Source organism: Bactrocera latifrons, unplaced genomic scaffold (assembly GCF_001853355.1).
Source record: "Bactrocera latifrons isolate USDA-ARS-PBARC rearing strain unplaced genomic scaffold, ASM185335v1 scaffold_15, whole genome shotgun sequence".
NCBI classification, from domain to species: Eukaryota; Metazoa; Arthropoda; class Insecta; order Diptera; family Tephritidae; genus Bactrocera; species Bactrocera latifrons.
The window spans coordinates 2,046,525-2,062,429 of NW_017534963.1; the positions used below are offsets into that span (position 1 = coordinate 2,046,525).

General features: G+C 33.5%; 1 protein-coding gene and 1 non-coding gene across 3 annotated transcripts in view; one reads left to right on the forward strand and one right to left on the reverse strand.

Annotated features, from left to right (window-relative positions):
• The window catches only part of LOC108965919 (glutamate receptor ionotropic, NMDA 2B), a 127,651-nt gene that overhangs the window by 47,652 nt on the left and 64,094 nt on the right, over window positions 1–15,905 (forward strand). The gene's annotated exons all lie outside the window — the stretch shown is intronic.
• Window positions 12,796–12,867, reverse strand: Trnac-gca. The gene has a single exon. It is a non-coding gene; the product is annotated as a tRNA-Cys (tRNA).

Genomic DNA, 15,905 nt, shown 5'->3' on the forward strand with positions numbered 1-15,905 from the left:
ATAGTTCAGTGAATTAAGGGATAGCGCCTACGCTGGCTACATCATGTTGCCCGAATGTACGAAAACACTGCAGCTCTGAAAGTATTTGACGCAGTACCCGCCGGGGGAAGCAGAGGAAGAGGAAGACCTCCACTCCGTTGAAAGTTGGAGAAGTTGGAGTTCAGACGGTCATTAATCTGCAGTTATGAAAGTGAGAATACTGATTTTAAGGCGGTTTTTGCTTTTTACGCTGGATGAGAATCTTGCTGGAAGATTCAATGCTATCCATCGAAGGGTGGACTACTAGACTGTTCTCCTATATTTTCTGAAACTTCCTGTTACTACAATTTCATTTCTGAGTTTTAACCCAGAAAACTCCCCACCGAACCATTGCAGCAGATGGTTGGTGACCACGCTGAGCCCTTGGAATAAAACTTTTTGCGTAGATTTTTAAAAGTGACTTCTGAAAAATTTCACGCCTTTGTAAGAAAATCGCAATCAATTATTTTCAAAGCTATATGAAAAGGAGTTGAAGTTCAATCTTTATCCATGACAGCAAAAAACTCACAATTTGTGGATCATTTATAGAAAAACGGGTTTCCAACCTTCCAGGTTGGCTCTAATCTTAAGTTTTATGGAATCATCTAGGATTCTGTCGTAAAAAATTCACTCTTAAGTCATATTATTTATAAAAAGCTTTCGACTTCAACAGAATTTAGAACTAAACGGCCTCAAGCCCATTCATATTCCACCAATTTTAATCAACTAAGCGAGCGCTAACAATAAATATTAATGAAAGATTCACTATACTATCTCGTCACATTTCTATTTCCACGAACCAGAAAAGCGAATGAAATCAAGTATTTGCCACATTAATGTATGGATGCCACTTAAATAAAGCATAATTTAAGCTCATTGGCAGACTTTTACTGACCTCAGCATGCAAGTGACTGACCCAAAATGCCACGGGCTTTCAGGTCTCACCCCAAATGACCAGCGTCCCAACTGCTCAACTAACCACCGAAGAGCCAATTGACCGAACAAACAGACATGCGACTGCCAACTAGCACACAGTGCGCCCTTGAGGCGTGTGAATTCTGTATGTTACTCCATATACCATATGTACATACATATATACAATACATCCAGACAAGCGCTTATCCATAGTTGGTTGCTCTAAATCTCAATTTCAATCTCAAATGTATTATCACCACATTCAATATTTTCAACACGCAATAGCTAATATACCCGCAACTACAGAGAGCAGCAAGCGTTTTTCTTCCAATATAAGAATATATAATATATGAAATGGTCGATTTACACTAGTCAGTGGCGCCAAGTACTTACGTTTACTTATATGTACATATGTATATACTTATATATATGTACTTATATGTATCGCAACACGCATCGCTTTGTAGAAAGTTTGAGTCAAAATATTTTGCAATTTGTTACTTATCAAATAAATTGTTGGCTATTTAAAAACATATATTCATATGTCAAAATATGTATATTTGATTACCAAAAAGGTAATCAAATATACATTACACATATTTTTTTATTTTTATTTGAGATTAGAGTTCTCTCAACCGTCATTCACTTCACTCTGTTGCACAAATGTCGTAGGGGTGATGATTAAAGTGATTGAATGCCTAGATATGAAATGCATACGAAATGTGTATACAAATAAGCACATATTAAGCGCTAAATTATAAGTAAATAAGTAAGCATCTAAATTAAGTAGTTGTTTGACAGTTCAATAAGAAGTTACTCATACGACCCGACCAACCCAAGGAGCATAATATTAAAAGATGTAAGGGCGCGAAATATCATTTTAGTAATGCTTTAAATAACTATCTATATGTTCACAATTAAATTTATAGATTGCCATATTGTTTTCGTGCTTTCCACAAAAGTTTTTTTTTTTTTTTTTGAAATAAAACAAAAACAGTTTGGAATATCAATGAAACTGTTTATTATGTTGCATTATGTATAGAATTCGATTTCGCTTGCAAAAGTCCAGATGCTGAACACAATTTTCGATGATCGAATTTTCGATGTTCATTAATCGTCGCTGGTTTGTTGGCATAGACCAAAGACTTGACGTAGATCCACAGGAAATAGTCTAACGGCGTCAAATCGCACGACCGAAGCGGCCAATTTACTGGGCCATTTCGTGAGATAACATGTTCGCCAAACTTCTTTTTCAATAAATCGATTGTGGCATTCTGTCCAAGTGCATGTCATCCAATTCAGGCTAAACATATAACGTTATCATTGCGCCGTAGCGATTCCCATTCACAGTAACTTCCCGGTCTTGATCAACATGGGCCGTACCCAATGGCGCCGCCGGCTTATAGAGTACATGTGATTTGCTGCCTAAACAATAACGCATATTTTGCTTATTGACGAAATCTATTCAGCCAGTAATGAGCCTCATCGCTGAATATGAATTTTCGATAAAAATCAAATTGGCTTATTTATTCAAGCAATTATTTCACCATGAATCAATTATACTGAATACTAAAATGTTACATTATGCATTAGAATTTTAAAAATTTTATTTTAGTATATTTCCATGTTCTCAATTTACTTTGTGTTTGCACTTTCTACCATTGTGGTTATCCTTTTATTGTACGACTTCCAAACAACAATTTAAATGTTTTTGTCGTATGAAAACTTTTGTTTAGTTTTCAAAAAAGATGACACATCGGCGGGAAACTAAGATTGCACATATTGACGAGTCTACTGATATTTATAATTAATTCTTTACTCCCCGAACCTTTGATAGAAAATATTTATACAGAAACATTTTTCATTCAAACATACCCAGTATGTGATTTGAAAATATTTAATAGTTTTAAGGAAGCTTCGACCTTTTTTGCAACTAAAGTTACAATCATTTCATTGTTTTTAGTTCTGATTCCATTACTTTGAACAGAGAAAGTGACTGTGTATTAAATGGTAACTTTTATTAATATTACTGCCAAGAATTTTTATAATTATAACATTATTTATGGCTTTTAATATTACCATATGATGTTACTGTTCTATATCTGAATTCGTTAAAGAAATACAAAACTAATTACCTTTCTTCTCTTTTCAGGTATGTGAAATTTTATGTAACTGCTCTAACTTTGAACAAAACACTGTAAGTGATAATAAGACAAAATATTGTTTTTAGTTTTATAGAATAAGTGGGCATAATAAGGGGATAGAAATTTCGGCCTTAAATTGTTTATAAAAAAATATTTACCGGTGAGAAATATTCTGGGAATGATTTAATAGTTCTAATGTTGCTGTATAATAGTCGCAGTTCTACATATTCATTAGATAATTTTGGCATACCTAAATTTTCATGTGTAAACGATATCTCAATATGTATTAAATCTCTTTTCTTTTGAACTTCAGTGATTAATCGAGCGCTACATATAATATAATAAACATAAACTCCTTTTTGGTATCACAAGTATTTTTATGTGGAAAAAAAATTAAACAAAATACAAAACTCTATTTTCACCAATTAATTGCCCACCCGCTCCTCAAATGCATATACATGTCTTTTAAAGACTAGTTCAATCTGCAAAGCATATGAATTAATTTCTATCATAGAAAGGATATGAACTTTCAGTTGTAATTACTTTTATCACAAACGCAACCTTGTTGACTTTATAACGGATCATTTTTTTTATATATGGAAAAATATTTAAAATTAATTGAAGACCAACCTTCTCAAGGACAACAACAGTAGTAGATTCCTTTGACCATCGCTGAACGCCGCCTCAAACAGAGCAGTTGAAGTTAGAAGTCGCCTCTGCGTAAGAGTGTCTCATTATAGGTTTTCTTTTTATTCAATGAAGCTTGGTAATCCTTTGCTGCATCGCTCAATCAGTTCCTTCAAAGAGGAGTGATGCTTCGCTCTGTTGTTGCCATTATTAGTGTTTTGTTGTGGTTGCAACTTACTTCGCCTTCTTGACACATGGTAGTAGCCTCTAGTGGTAGGAGTAGTTTATCTGGCTCCCGAGGTTTCTTATTTTCGGGGAAGAGTTCACCGTCATTAGGATCCAGGAGCCAGTATCCGCTGTTTGAGGGCTGCGGATTCCTAGTGGCCTCGGAGCGTTTGTCAGTCTGGCCAGGATTCCCAACTTTTACTAAAATAGTGATTGGTGCACTTTTTCCTTTACTTGAGAGCCTCCAAAACCCATGCTTTCGACACAGTCAAAACTGTAAATGGACCACCACTTGCGTGAAATATTAGTTCATTGTTGTCTCCTTTGCTCATATTCGTTGTGTGCACATTTTCCTCATGGTAAAAGTAGATGTGTTCTTCAAAGGGTATTATTCGCTTCTTCCTCATACTAACCACAGCTTGTATATAACCAAATATCTACAAGAAATTGTAAGAAGATAATCAGTCCCCGCACCGCACGTGTGCGCAAATTATAAAAGGTTTTCTACTTCTGAGAACTCAACTTCTTTGATTGTCATTTCGGTTGTAAACCTTTCAAATCAAACTATTGCAAGATGAGTTTAAGGCATCTCTTAGTGAGAAATGTTGGTGTAGGGGAATAATTAAAATGACACAGCATTTATGCGAGCTATTTGAAACACTACACGCTTGTACCAACACAGCAAATTGATCGAATCCTTCTTGAGTAAAGCAAATATGCAACTTTCGAAGCGCAGCGTACCCAGCTTCTTCTCATCAAAGTGCTGACGCGAGTTTTTAATAAGATTTACTACTAGAAAAACATTTACAAAAGTATGCGCCACAAGCAAGAAGCGGCGGTAGCGTAGCATAGTCCACATATTCGCAGAGGAGTTTATGTAAAAGAGAACCGAGAAGCTGGTATACACGTACATACCAGCCTTATTATCTCAACTAACTTCAACGCAAAGCAATATTATGCGCTGTTAACGACAACCTCAAGCATAACCAGCTGAACTTTTCCGAACTCAAATACCACAACTTATAAAGCAGGCAGTGGCAGCACTGGCAGCAGCCGCTAGCCCACCAAACGCCTGGCCGCACAGGCAGCCCACAGCGTTGGCAAAACCGGTATTGAGGTCATCCGTTCACAAATTGAGGGCGAGCGAAAGTGAATGAAGAATAAGGAGCAAAGTAAATGCGTGTAAATGCCGATGATAGAGCAGGAAAAAAAAACAACGGAAGTTTGGAAGGAGTGAAGTGGAGTATTGGTAATATTATTATCAAAGTTTTCGGTTTGCTGCTTTCAGCTACGCGCCACTACCGTCACAACTAACGGCAATTCGCTGTCAACTCATGCACAAGTGCCATCTTCTTCTTCAACTTCCACTTCCACTACTGTTTGTACATCTTCTTGATTGGCGGAAAGTGTGTGCTGATCGAATCAGTAGATATATGTGGCTGTGTGTGTGTGTGCGTAGCAAGGTACTTTGTGCTTCGTCTGTAAATTCCATTTATTTCTTGAAAATTTGGCCCACTAAAAATGAGTATTTGAACACAAATATACACACATACATATCAGTTTATAATTGGGTATTGAATGTGCGAAAAATTGCTCCTGATTGAAGCGCCAACCTGAAGCTGACTGGCAAACAAAGCGTTCTAGCGCTGGCGCTTCCTTCTGCACTTATTTCTTTGTGTATTTGTATGTGTGTGTGTACGCGTCATGTGCACTCTGCCGTGCTGTCAGCATAACGACTTGTTAATGAGAGCGAAAAAAAGCTGTCTGCAGACATTTTATGTGGCGCGAAAGCTAAAAAGCACTTGCGCGCAACCAACTCGAAATCAAGGTCATAACTCACTTACCCACACCCCACCGGCTCGCACTCGTTACACAAGTCAACAACTGAAAAATTTGTAGCGTCTCACTCAACCTGAAAATGCCCGTTAATTTTGGCCAACTAAGGCGCCAAAGTACTAAGAGACTAAGCCAACCACAACGAAAGCATTTTGGGGTCCATCAACGGTGCAATGCCTTCGGTGCAGAGCCTACGCTCAAAGCTGGTAGATAGATATGTAATATTTTATGGTTGATTTGCTCATTTCATTTTGTGATTACAAAAATATTTATTGAAACTTGTGTAAAAACGAACTGCGCAAAGGGCGTACTATGAAATATGAAATTTACTCATAAAATTTTACCCCAAAGTGTGGTTGTGGTTACCTTTTTTCTTCCCCCCTTGTTTGGTGATACTTTTACTTGCACATTTATTTGCATTTTCACTTTTCCCAGCTTGTGACTAAGCTGTTTTATTTATTTATTTATTTATTATTATTATTATTTTTTTTTTTTTTGGGCCATTGGCTTGCTAATATTGCTAATGGTTTCTCAAAATTAGCGACTCGGACTGTGACGTCACGGGTCATTGTACGAAGGCAAGTACCATTAAGTGTGCCTACTGCCAAAGGATGTTTAGAGCGACAAAGCTTTTCGATAAGAGAAAATTATGTATAGGCGACAAGATTCCGAATTGTTTGAAATTGCTATCATTAAAATGACAATACTTATATAATTAGGTATATATTATATTGTCAAAAAAGTATTGCGGTATTTTTATTGAATTTTCAATTGTTCRTACATTTTTTGTTGATCACTCATGCCCAGCTCTTGACCGATGCTACGGCTGCTACTATGCCGGTCTCTTTCGACCAATTCAGCGATTTTATCGCAATTTTCGACGACAGGCCTTCCGAAGCGTGGCGCACCTTCGACCACCTCTACACCAGAACGAAAACGTTGAAACCATCCTTGTGCGGTGGAAATGGAAACTATATCGGGTCCATAAACTGCCCAAATTTTATTGGCGGCTTGAGGTGCCGTATTTTCTATTTATTTTGCTCCATGTTTGCAACTCTATAACTCACGAACGACTTAAAAGAAACGACAATCAATCAAACATGTGTTAGCGGGTGAAATGAGCTTTCCAAAAAGGTATAGATGCGACCGATGCGACGAATAAAACTAGAACTACGGTCTCAGCGCCAACTAGCGAAAATCCGCAAGACTTTTTTGATAAGAGGAATTTATGTGGAAGTCCAGTTCGGTGCTTATTATATTCTGTTACCATTTTGAAGGTAATGTCATTGGCACAAAACTAAAACAATCGATTTTCATATATTGAGCATTCCAAAAGTGTTTTTGGGCAATGTTTTGCTCTTTGCCAATCGAAATCTTATCTTTCTAACACCGAACACAATAACTCAATAACATATTTTTTACTTTTCTTGCTTATACGAGTTATAAATTCTTCTTTGACAAATTCACAAGTGCTACTATCTTAAGTGAAAACAAGTAAGGAAGGGCTAAGTTCGGGTGCAGCTAAACTTTTTATTATTCGATCAAAGAATAAAAGCCAGGGATAAACTAGAGGATCGAAATACTTGTAAAAGCAATTTTATTTATGCATATATCATATACAACTCATACACTGACAGACACATACGGTTTCTTAGAGAAACGAACATCATTATATTTAGTTTATGGATTTTATATATTAACTATAAAACTAGAACTACGGTCACCAATCATATGGAGTAAAGTCAGCAGGATATTCGAAAATCCTTATATTAGTTATAAAAGAGTTTGGTGAAGTTTTCGCTCAAATTGATCTATTTTAGGCACAGAGATACACTGTTATGAGTGAAATACTCTCTCCCATTTTCATTAAAATAACTCACCTATTGGCTGATATATGCGATAACAAGTCATCAGGAAGTTCGAAAATCTTTATAATATATAACCCAATTTGTCACAAGTTTTGATGTGTGCTTTATGTCGTTGTCGATTGAAGGCGTCATATTCCACTCGGCATGGCAAAGCATCACGCTCTCAAGGATATTTTTGTATATGAACCGGTCCTTAATGCCATTGATTCGATGAAGAGGTCCAACACCAAACTCAGAAAAACATCCTTATACATAATGCCACCTCCACCACTTCATTATTAACCGTACCTTGGCAATATAGGGATCTAACCTCTTACTTTTTTTTTGGTTGGCAAACTCTTCTCATTCCGCCTGAATATTTTAACTATTGTTTTCCATCATTTAAATGACCAGTTGATGTGTTCCTGTGCAAATTGTAATCGGTTTTTCTTGATATAGAAGGCTCTTTAGCTGCCCTATAACTTGTTAGCCCATCTGCACACGCTCTTCGTTGTACAGTACGGCTGTAATTTGTAATGAAGACTTTAACCACGCTCGTTGACGACTTATCTGGAAACTTGTTTAATTATCTAAGTATTTTTGAATCGTCTTGTTGTGTTGTAGCTTTGGGTCGCCCTCCACGATGGTGAGTTTTCACAGATCTACTGCCAATAAATTTATTTAATTTATTGATATTAAATTTGTTACAATTTGCATAGAGAAAGCAAAATTGTCAGAAAATAACGGGATTTTCAATCTTTCTTGAGAAAATCTGCGACTAGCCCAATATGTTTTGTCGCAGTCAATATTGGGTACTTGTAATTTCTTTTGTATAAAATGTAAACTATTAAAAAAAATTATAAGGTTTTTCATTATTTCACTAAATAAATAATATGCCTTTATATTTAAATACTTTTTTATATCTAATATTGTAATTTGGAGAATGTTGGATTTGAACAATTTTTGCAAAGTGCAAAGTTGTCCACACCTCCATTTTTAAAATTGTATACCCGCAGGTGCACTTTAATTTAGTGCTTAGTTATGACACTTTGTAGGTTTTCGGTTAACGTCCATATAGGAAACCGTAAGTTTTTTTTTTTTTGTACTAAGGAACCCGCAAATCAAGTTTCCTCAATATATCAAAATTTTTACTCACGTTACAGCTTGCACTGACGGACGGACAGTCACCCGGATATCAATTTCTTGCGTCATCCTGAACATTTATATAAATATAAATCTATATCTATTCCATAAAAAAATTATTTTACTCTGTAGCAACAGCTTGCAAGAGTATTAAAAACTCGTGAAATTGAGATCGAAAAGAACGTACCAATTTCTCATAGATATCAGTGTCTAAAATACGTAGAACATGCGTGCCATATTTAATTTTTACCCGCATACATACGTATGTACATAATGCGAAATTTCTAATTTTTTTTATGAGTTATACATTTTAAAATGACATCCATCCACATGAGCACCATCTTTAAACACGATTTTCTCAAAACTACGCTACTAAAAATTGTTTCTAGTGTTTCTGTTGTCCATTTTATTATTTATCTTTTTACTTTAAATATTGACAAGCTTCTTTCTACCTTGTTTTGAGTTATTTTTGAATAAAAATGTTTAATTTAATTGTGGCACAATGATAATTTTTTTTTTTTTTTTTTTTGCTTTTAAATGGCGTTATTTTACCAAATAATGTCATATTATGTATAAAAATAAAAACATTTATTTCCAAAGTTATAGTTGTTTGTGTTGGCCCAGTTCCAAAAAAGGGTACTTGCGGTGACAACCATAAGTCCTTGGAGATTCATCTAAAATCAATCGGGCAAAAAAATATCAGTTTTATAAATAGATAAACTCGTTCCTGATCGAAGAATTTCCTGTTTTTCCAAAAATTAACAAAATGGCTGCCTCAAGAAATTTTGGTCAACAAAATTGGGACCAAACTGGGACTGGGAAAGAATCAACAGTTACAGAATTAAAAAAAATCGATCAGGCCCGAGTTTATTATTATATGTATTCTAAAAGCTGTATAAATTTCATTAAAATCTACTGAGCGGTTATGAAGTTACATTTGTCACCACTTTAAAAGCATAGTTTCGAGAAAAACGCGTTTAAAGTTTTACACTAGTGCTTTGAAGTGACCGAGCTCTCTTTGTTACTTGTCGAAAACTCAAAAACTACTTACCGGATCAACGTGAAATTTTCAGAGAATATTTTTAAGATATTACACTTAACGAAAATGTAAAAAAAAATCTTTTTTTGAAATTTTTGACTACCTCTAATCCCTTAAACTAATTTATTGGCTTTCATTAATTAAAATCAAGTTAGTGCTTCCAAAATACTCTCGTTGTTTACTCTTTTCCAATGCCAGCAAAATCAAATTGCAGCAAGTTTGTGCCAGATTGCAATTCATTTCAAATTTTCGTTTTCATTTGTGATGGTTAACACAAAAATTAGCACCTAGCCGATACGATGCCCACAACGTGTTATATTACATACTCTTGTTCACATGCTTTCCATCGAGAGAGGATACATATCGCATGTAGTTGGACAAATTATAATAGGAAAGAGTTTGTGTTACATTTTCGAAACTTTAGTCTTCCGTACTTATCTAATCGTTTGTCAAAGATAAATGAATGCACGTTCACTGAAATTGTGAATAGTGTTTAAAAAGGCTTTCCAAGGATAACATCCAAATGTATGCAATAATTGTTTCTGCTGAGTAAATAGATCGAACGTTTTGAGCTGAGAACGTAAAACTGGGGAACGTACGGTATTTTGAATCGAATAATTTTACATTTTGTAGCATACTTTTATGCTGATTAGTCTAGAAATCGACCATGCTTTTCAATGACTTATTATGAACTCTTCTCGTCATATCCGCACCTGTTAGTCATTTCCTCAGTCTCGTTTGCGCATCAGCAGTGTTAAGGTCAATTTATTTGAGCGTGTTGCATCTCGCTTGATTATTGATTGAATATTTGTTTGATTGTGATTTTAATTATTGAATTGTGTTTTTATACCATTTATATGCAGTATATGCGCTTACATATAGAAATGAAGAAGGTATGTTAAGTATTTTAATTAAGTGGATAATAACATATTTTAATTTTACATAAAAGGCAGCTTCACAAGATGGCCGACATTTGACGAGTCGTAGTATTAAATGCATCAAAAATTGTGAAAACTGAAAACTGTTGCTAGCAAAAAAGTAACGAGTAGCTCAAAGTAAGAAGCCATTTTTGAGAGTATGTACAGAAGAAGTGGGAGAGTAAATTTGAGTAAACGATGTTTCAACTAAAGCGAAGAGTAGGGTGAGTCAATTTTTTTTTTATTTTACTTATTTTTATTTTTTTGTACATATTTTTGTTTTTTATTTTTTATTTATTTTTTCTACATATTTTAATTTATTAATTTTATTTACCATACGCTTTTATCACAAACGAAAACTATGTACGTTTCTTGCAATATTTTCCTTAAATTTTTAAATTTCACTCAATCAAATTAACTATGTTTCAATGTGGTTAAATGTAAGATTTACTATTTAAGTTAATTTTTCATAAAGCTTAAGGGAAGCTTTAATTATTTATCAGTTTATTTTAAAAGACAAATAAATTGATTTAATATCAATTACTGTCCTTTCTTTGCCATTTTGAAGAACACATGTGTGATGGAGTAACAACCTAAAAAAAAATGAATTTAAAAAACCTTACTGTATCTGTATATTTTCCTTACTCGTCTGTCTCTCCTTTGTTTATACGTTTTTGTATATACATATGTTTCCACTTGTACCAGTATGATTTTATTTTATTAATTTAATTCTTTTTTGTTTGTTTGCTTTTTTTAAATATTTTTTTCACTCGTTTCGCTAACAATGATTGAAAACTGTTTAAATAAATTTGTAAAAACTTGAACTTACCGTTAAAGATTATAATAGGAAAAATAAAGAATTTAAAATTCAACACTAGATAAGTAGACCGGGTGACGTACATATGTATATACATATGTACATAGGTGCGTGTCGAACGAACTACTATGCATATTCATCTGCTGGCCATGAGAGAGAGTTTTCGATAACTTCCTTTATTCCTTTTACTCCCAATTTTTTTCCTTGTTTCCAAGAATCCAGTATTCACATTTATACATACTTTAGGAATACACAGGAAATTTTTTGAAGAAAAAAATTACAATTTGGTTTATTTTTGCGATCGTTGCTAAGAAAATGTCGTCCAGGGCAGCAGTGACTTCGGTTGAAACCTAAAACTCTCACTATAAGAAATTGTCCGTAAAATGACCTAATGGGTGGATAAAGGAATTAACAACATGGTGACGTTTTCGAAAAAGCAATTTGAATTGGTCAGGAATGGAGATACGGAAAAAACAGAAATTAATTTTATAGTGAACGGTGTAGTCGCCCAAGTAAATTTTAAACATGTAATTACGAGATAAAACGTGTTTAAAGATAATTGAATTAAGTTTTTCTAAAATGTAAAAGGGTGTAACAATCGAAAAAGTTAGATTTTTTTTTAATTTCAGACTAAAATCTTATAAAAAGGTGTATAAAGAATTACTACTATTATGAACAGAACTCGTCAGAGCGGTTTTCAAACTTAGTATTTAAATTGAGTCTTAAGCGCTTTTTTTACTGTAAGAATAAGTAAAATATTTATTTATGACTTTCTTTATATAACAAATAATCGTTCTTTTTGCTGTATGTATTATTCTGATAAAAGCTCAAAGCCTACTTTTAAGTAATGTTATCTTTCTTTTGCCTTGAATTTGACATAGAAAAAATATATCATTGTTTAACTCTTCATCACTTAATATCCTTGCATAAGATTTATATTTTTGAGTAAATAAAGCTTTAGTTGAGTGTTTTTCATACGAAAAATTTAAATCTTAATTCAGTGTTTTTAAATATGTGTAAATTTCATATTCAATTCAAGCCTTCTAATAACAGAATATATTCATTTTAAAACACAAACGTATTACAAAATTTTGTCTCTTGAATATTCTATTTTATTTGTGATTTTTGAATTATATATTCTTACAACAACAAAAACGAAGTTTGTTGCTTTTCTATTTATCTCATATATTTTTGTTTGAATTTTAATATATAAAAAAGCAAAGAAAAAGTTTCTTTTAAAAAGAAATATAAACCAAAAAGTTTATTTAGGGGACACCCGGGTTTGAACCGGGGACCTCTCGATCTGCAGTCGAATGCTCTACCACTGAGCTATATCCCCACATATTAGAAACGCGCCAAATGCACAAAGCACAACGCTTGTTGGCAAACGTTCTATCAATAAACACTCACAAGTCTTTATTCATAAATGTGTGTGTTTATAGATATCTATGTGCTTATTTGTTGTTTGTTCTACCAGCTGGGTGCATAATAGTACAAATTAATTTTTAGTTAGTACAAACAAAATCACTGATAAATTGGAAATTTTAGTTGACATTATCAGAATTAAAATAATTTTCAGCATTTGCAGTTGTATATGTGTACACAAAAGTTCTTTATTGATGTAGTTCTTGTAAATATTTTGCATACATACTTAAAGACAATTTTGTAAGCGTTCCGCTGTTGTATTTGGTCATATAAATTTGTCTTTGCCTTTTAAGGAAGAAGACGTAAGCTTAAGATTTTAAATTTTATATTATATGTATGTATGTATGCTCGTGTGTTTCAAATGGTTAATATTAGATGACGTAATCTGGCAAATGTATTTTAACAATTTAGACCTATTAGGCTGATTAGATATAGTACATATACAGTTGGGTTCAAAATAATAGGAGTGCTTTATAATATAAAATACAAAGATATGTTTTTCAACAAAAACACGAATTTTATTAATTTATTTTATATTCACGAATTGTTCATTTTATGCAGTCTTTTTATGCACTTTTAAATTTTTAGTAATTCTGAGTAAATGAAGAAAATAAATTATTTAAATAAAAGCCTCAATAGTTCGGTATTCGAAATAATAGGAGTACATCACAAAATTCAATAAAACTAATAATAAATTAAAAAATTGGAAATTATGACTAGTATATAAGTTAGTTTAGTTAATATTTAGTCGAGTAACCGCCAACAGTTGTACATCTGATCGATCAGATCACGACACCCTTTCAGCGGGACTTGCCGCCATGCCTCGTGAACTGTGCTAAATAATTCCTTTGCATTTGATGGTCTACAGTCAGCAACACCTTTTTTAATATTTGTCCATAAGTTTTCTTTGGAATTAAGTTCAGGCGACTGAGTATACCACGACATTACCTCAACTTTATTGACCCAAAGCCATTCCTTTGCAGATTTATTTGTATGTTTTGGGTAGTTATCTTGCTAAAACAACCACTTTAATGGCATATTCCATTCCGCGTATGGCAGCATTACTTTTTTTAATATATCCACCTACACGTACTGATGCATGGTTTCTTTTACCAGATGGATTGGTGCCACGCCGGTGTACGAGAAATTTTCACACTATGCACCACCATGTTTGACTGCCTTAAGAGTGTATTGCGGATTATATTCCGTATTTGGTGGACGACGGATATACTGCCTAGGCCCTATGCCACCAAATAAAACTACCTTACATTCCTCTGTCCACAAAATATTTCTCCATTTCTCCGGTTGCCAGTTGCCATGTTCCTTGGCGAATTGGAGTCGTGCTCTAATTATATTTCTTTGTCAACAATGGAACTTTTTGTGGACTCCGCATAAATAAATTATAGATCTAGACGCTTCTCTATTTCTGTAAACGACGCTTTGGGATCTTTTTTAGACGACTGGAGTATGCCTCGATCGATTTCTTTAGTAGTTTTGCGTTTTCCTCCATGTGTTTTTGCTTTATTTTTGTAGTACAGGGAATTTTGTAGTACAGATCAGATCACCCGATTATTTATTTAATTTCTTTATAAGTTTTCCCCTTYTTTCTAATATTTTTAATGATTTCACGATTTTTGTCGCTGCGATGTTTTCCTCTAACCTTTTGTACTTACTTTTTAGTTTTTTACAGATTTTGTTTAAATAAAAATGTATTATACCACTTGGTAGCTCACACTCCTATTTTTTTGCACCGTGCAATTCAGTGACCGACACAGATTTGAACTCATAACATTGGAAATAACGTAAATAGCTGAAGTTTATGCATTGTGTTTTACACCGGAAATACCGTTAGAAATATTTCTTGAAAAGTGCTTGACGTTAATATTCTGACATGATAATTTTTTTAAGTTAAATATTTTTCTCAGAGATACTCCTATTATTTTGAACACAGCTGTAGTACATAACGTAACAACATTTTCGAAAATTTACAGTGGCGTGAATGAAACACGAAATAAAATGGAAGAAGAGTGAAACAAATTTTTAGTATTTATGGTTTATATGTATTTGAGCGCAGAATCTGAAAATGTTGGACATATGTAATATTATGTATGTAATTTGAAGTAGTAAATCGTAATCAATAAGATACTCAATTTCGAATTTTTTGGTGATACGTTATTTTGCATTTTAGGTGACGATATGTACCATAGTATGTGTCATATCATATGTACATGTTAGCATTTGCATACACATTAGGGGATTTCAAAAATAATTTTATTATAGTGTGAACAGGATATATTGAGTATGCCATAAAGTTTTTGACACCCAGAAGGAAAATTCGGAAACCCTATAAAATATATGTATGTATACGTACATACAGATTAAGGTCATAGGTCCAGCATAAAGTTTTCAGCTACGTAGTTCCAAATAAGCAGAAACCTGTCTTGATTTATTTGCGCAAAATTTTTTGAGTGGCGAGAAAATCAATGAAATTCAATGTAGAATAAATTATAAGAGAGCTTTCGACTTTTTAGTAATGCATCGCATCCTCTTTTAAATAGTTTAACTTGCTATAAATCACTTTAAAGTTCCACTTCTACGAAAATAGAGTAAGACCATTTCTTAATATTACTTCACTTACATTTCTTTGAAACTGACACTTTTAAGGGTTTAAATACACACAAACATACTCGCATGTACATTGCAAGAGCATACTTAAGTTCACATAAAGTTTTTCTTTGTGGTTATTTTCTTGCATTGCATCACAAAGATTATTGCCCCCTAAGAATGGACTTGTATGCGAGCAGCGTATTTTAGAGGCCATTATATAAAACTTTTCAAATGAAAGAAAATTGTGTAAAAATGCATTGCTATGAAAATTTAAAAAAGTTACCAAGATGCCAAGTGCACAGCAAAGCCGCTTCAAGCACTTGTTTTTTTTTTTTTTTTTTTTTT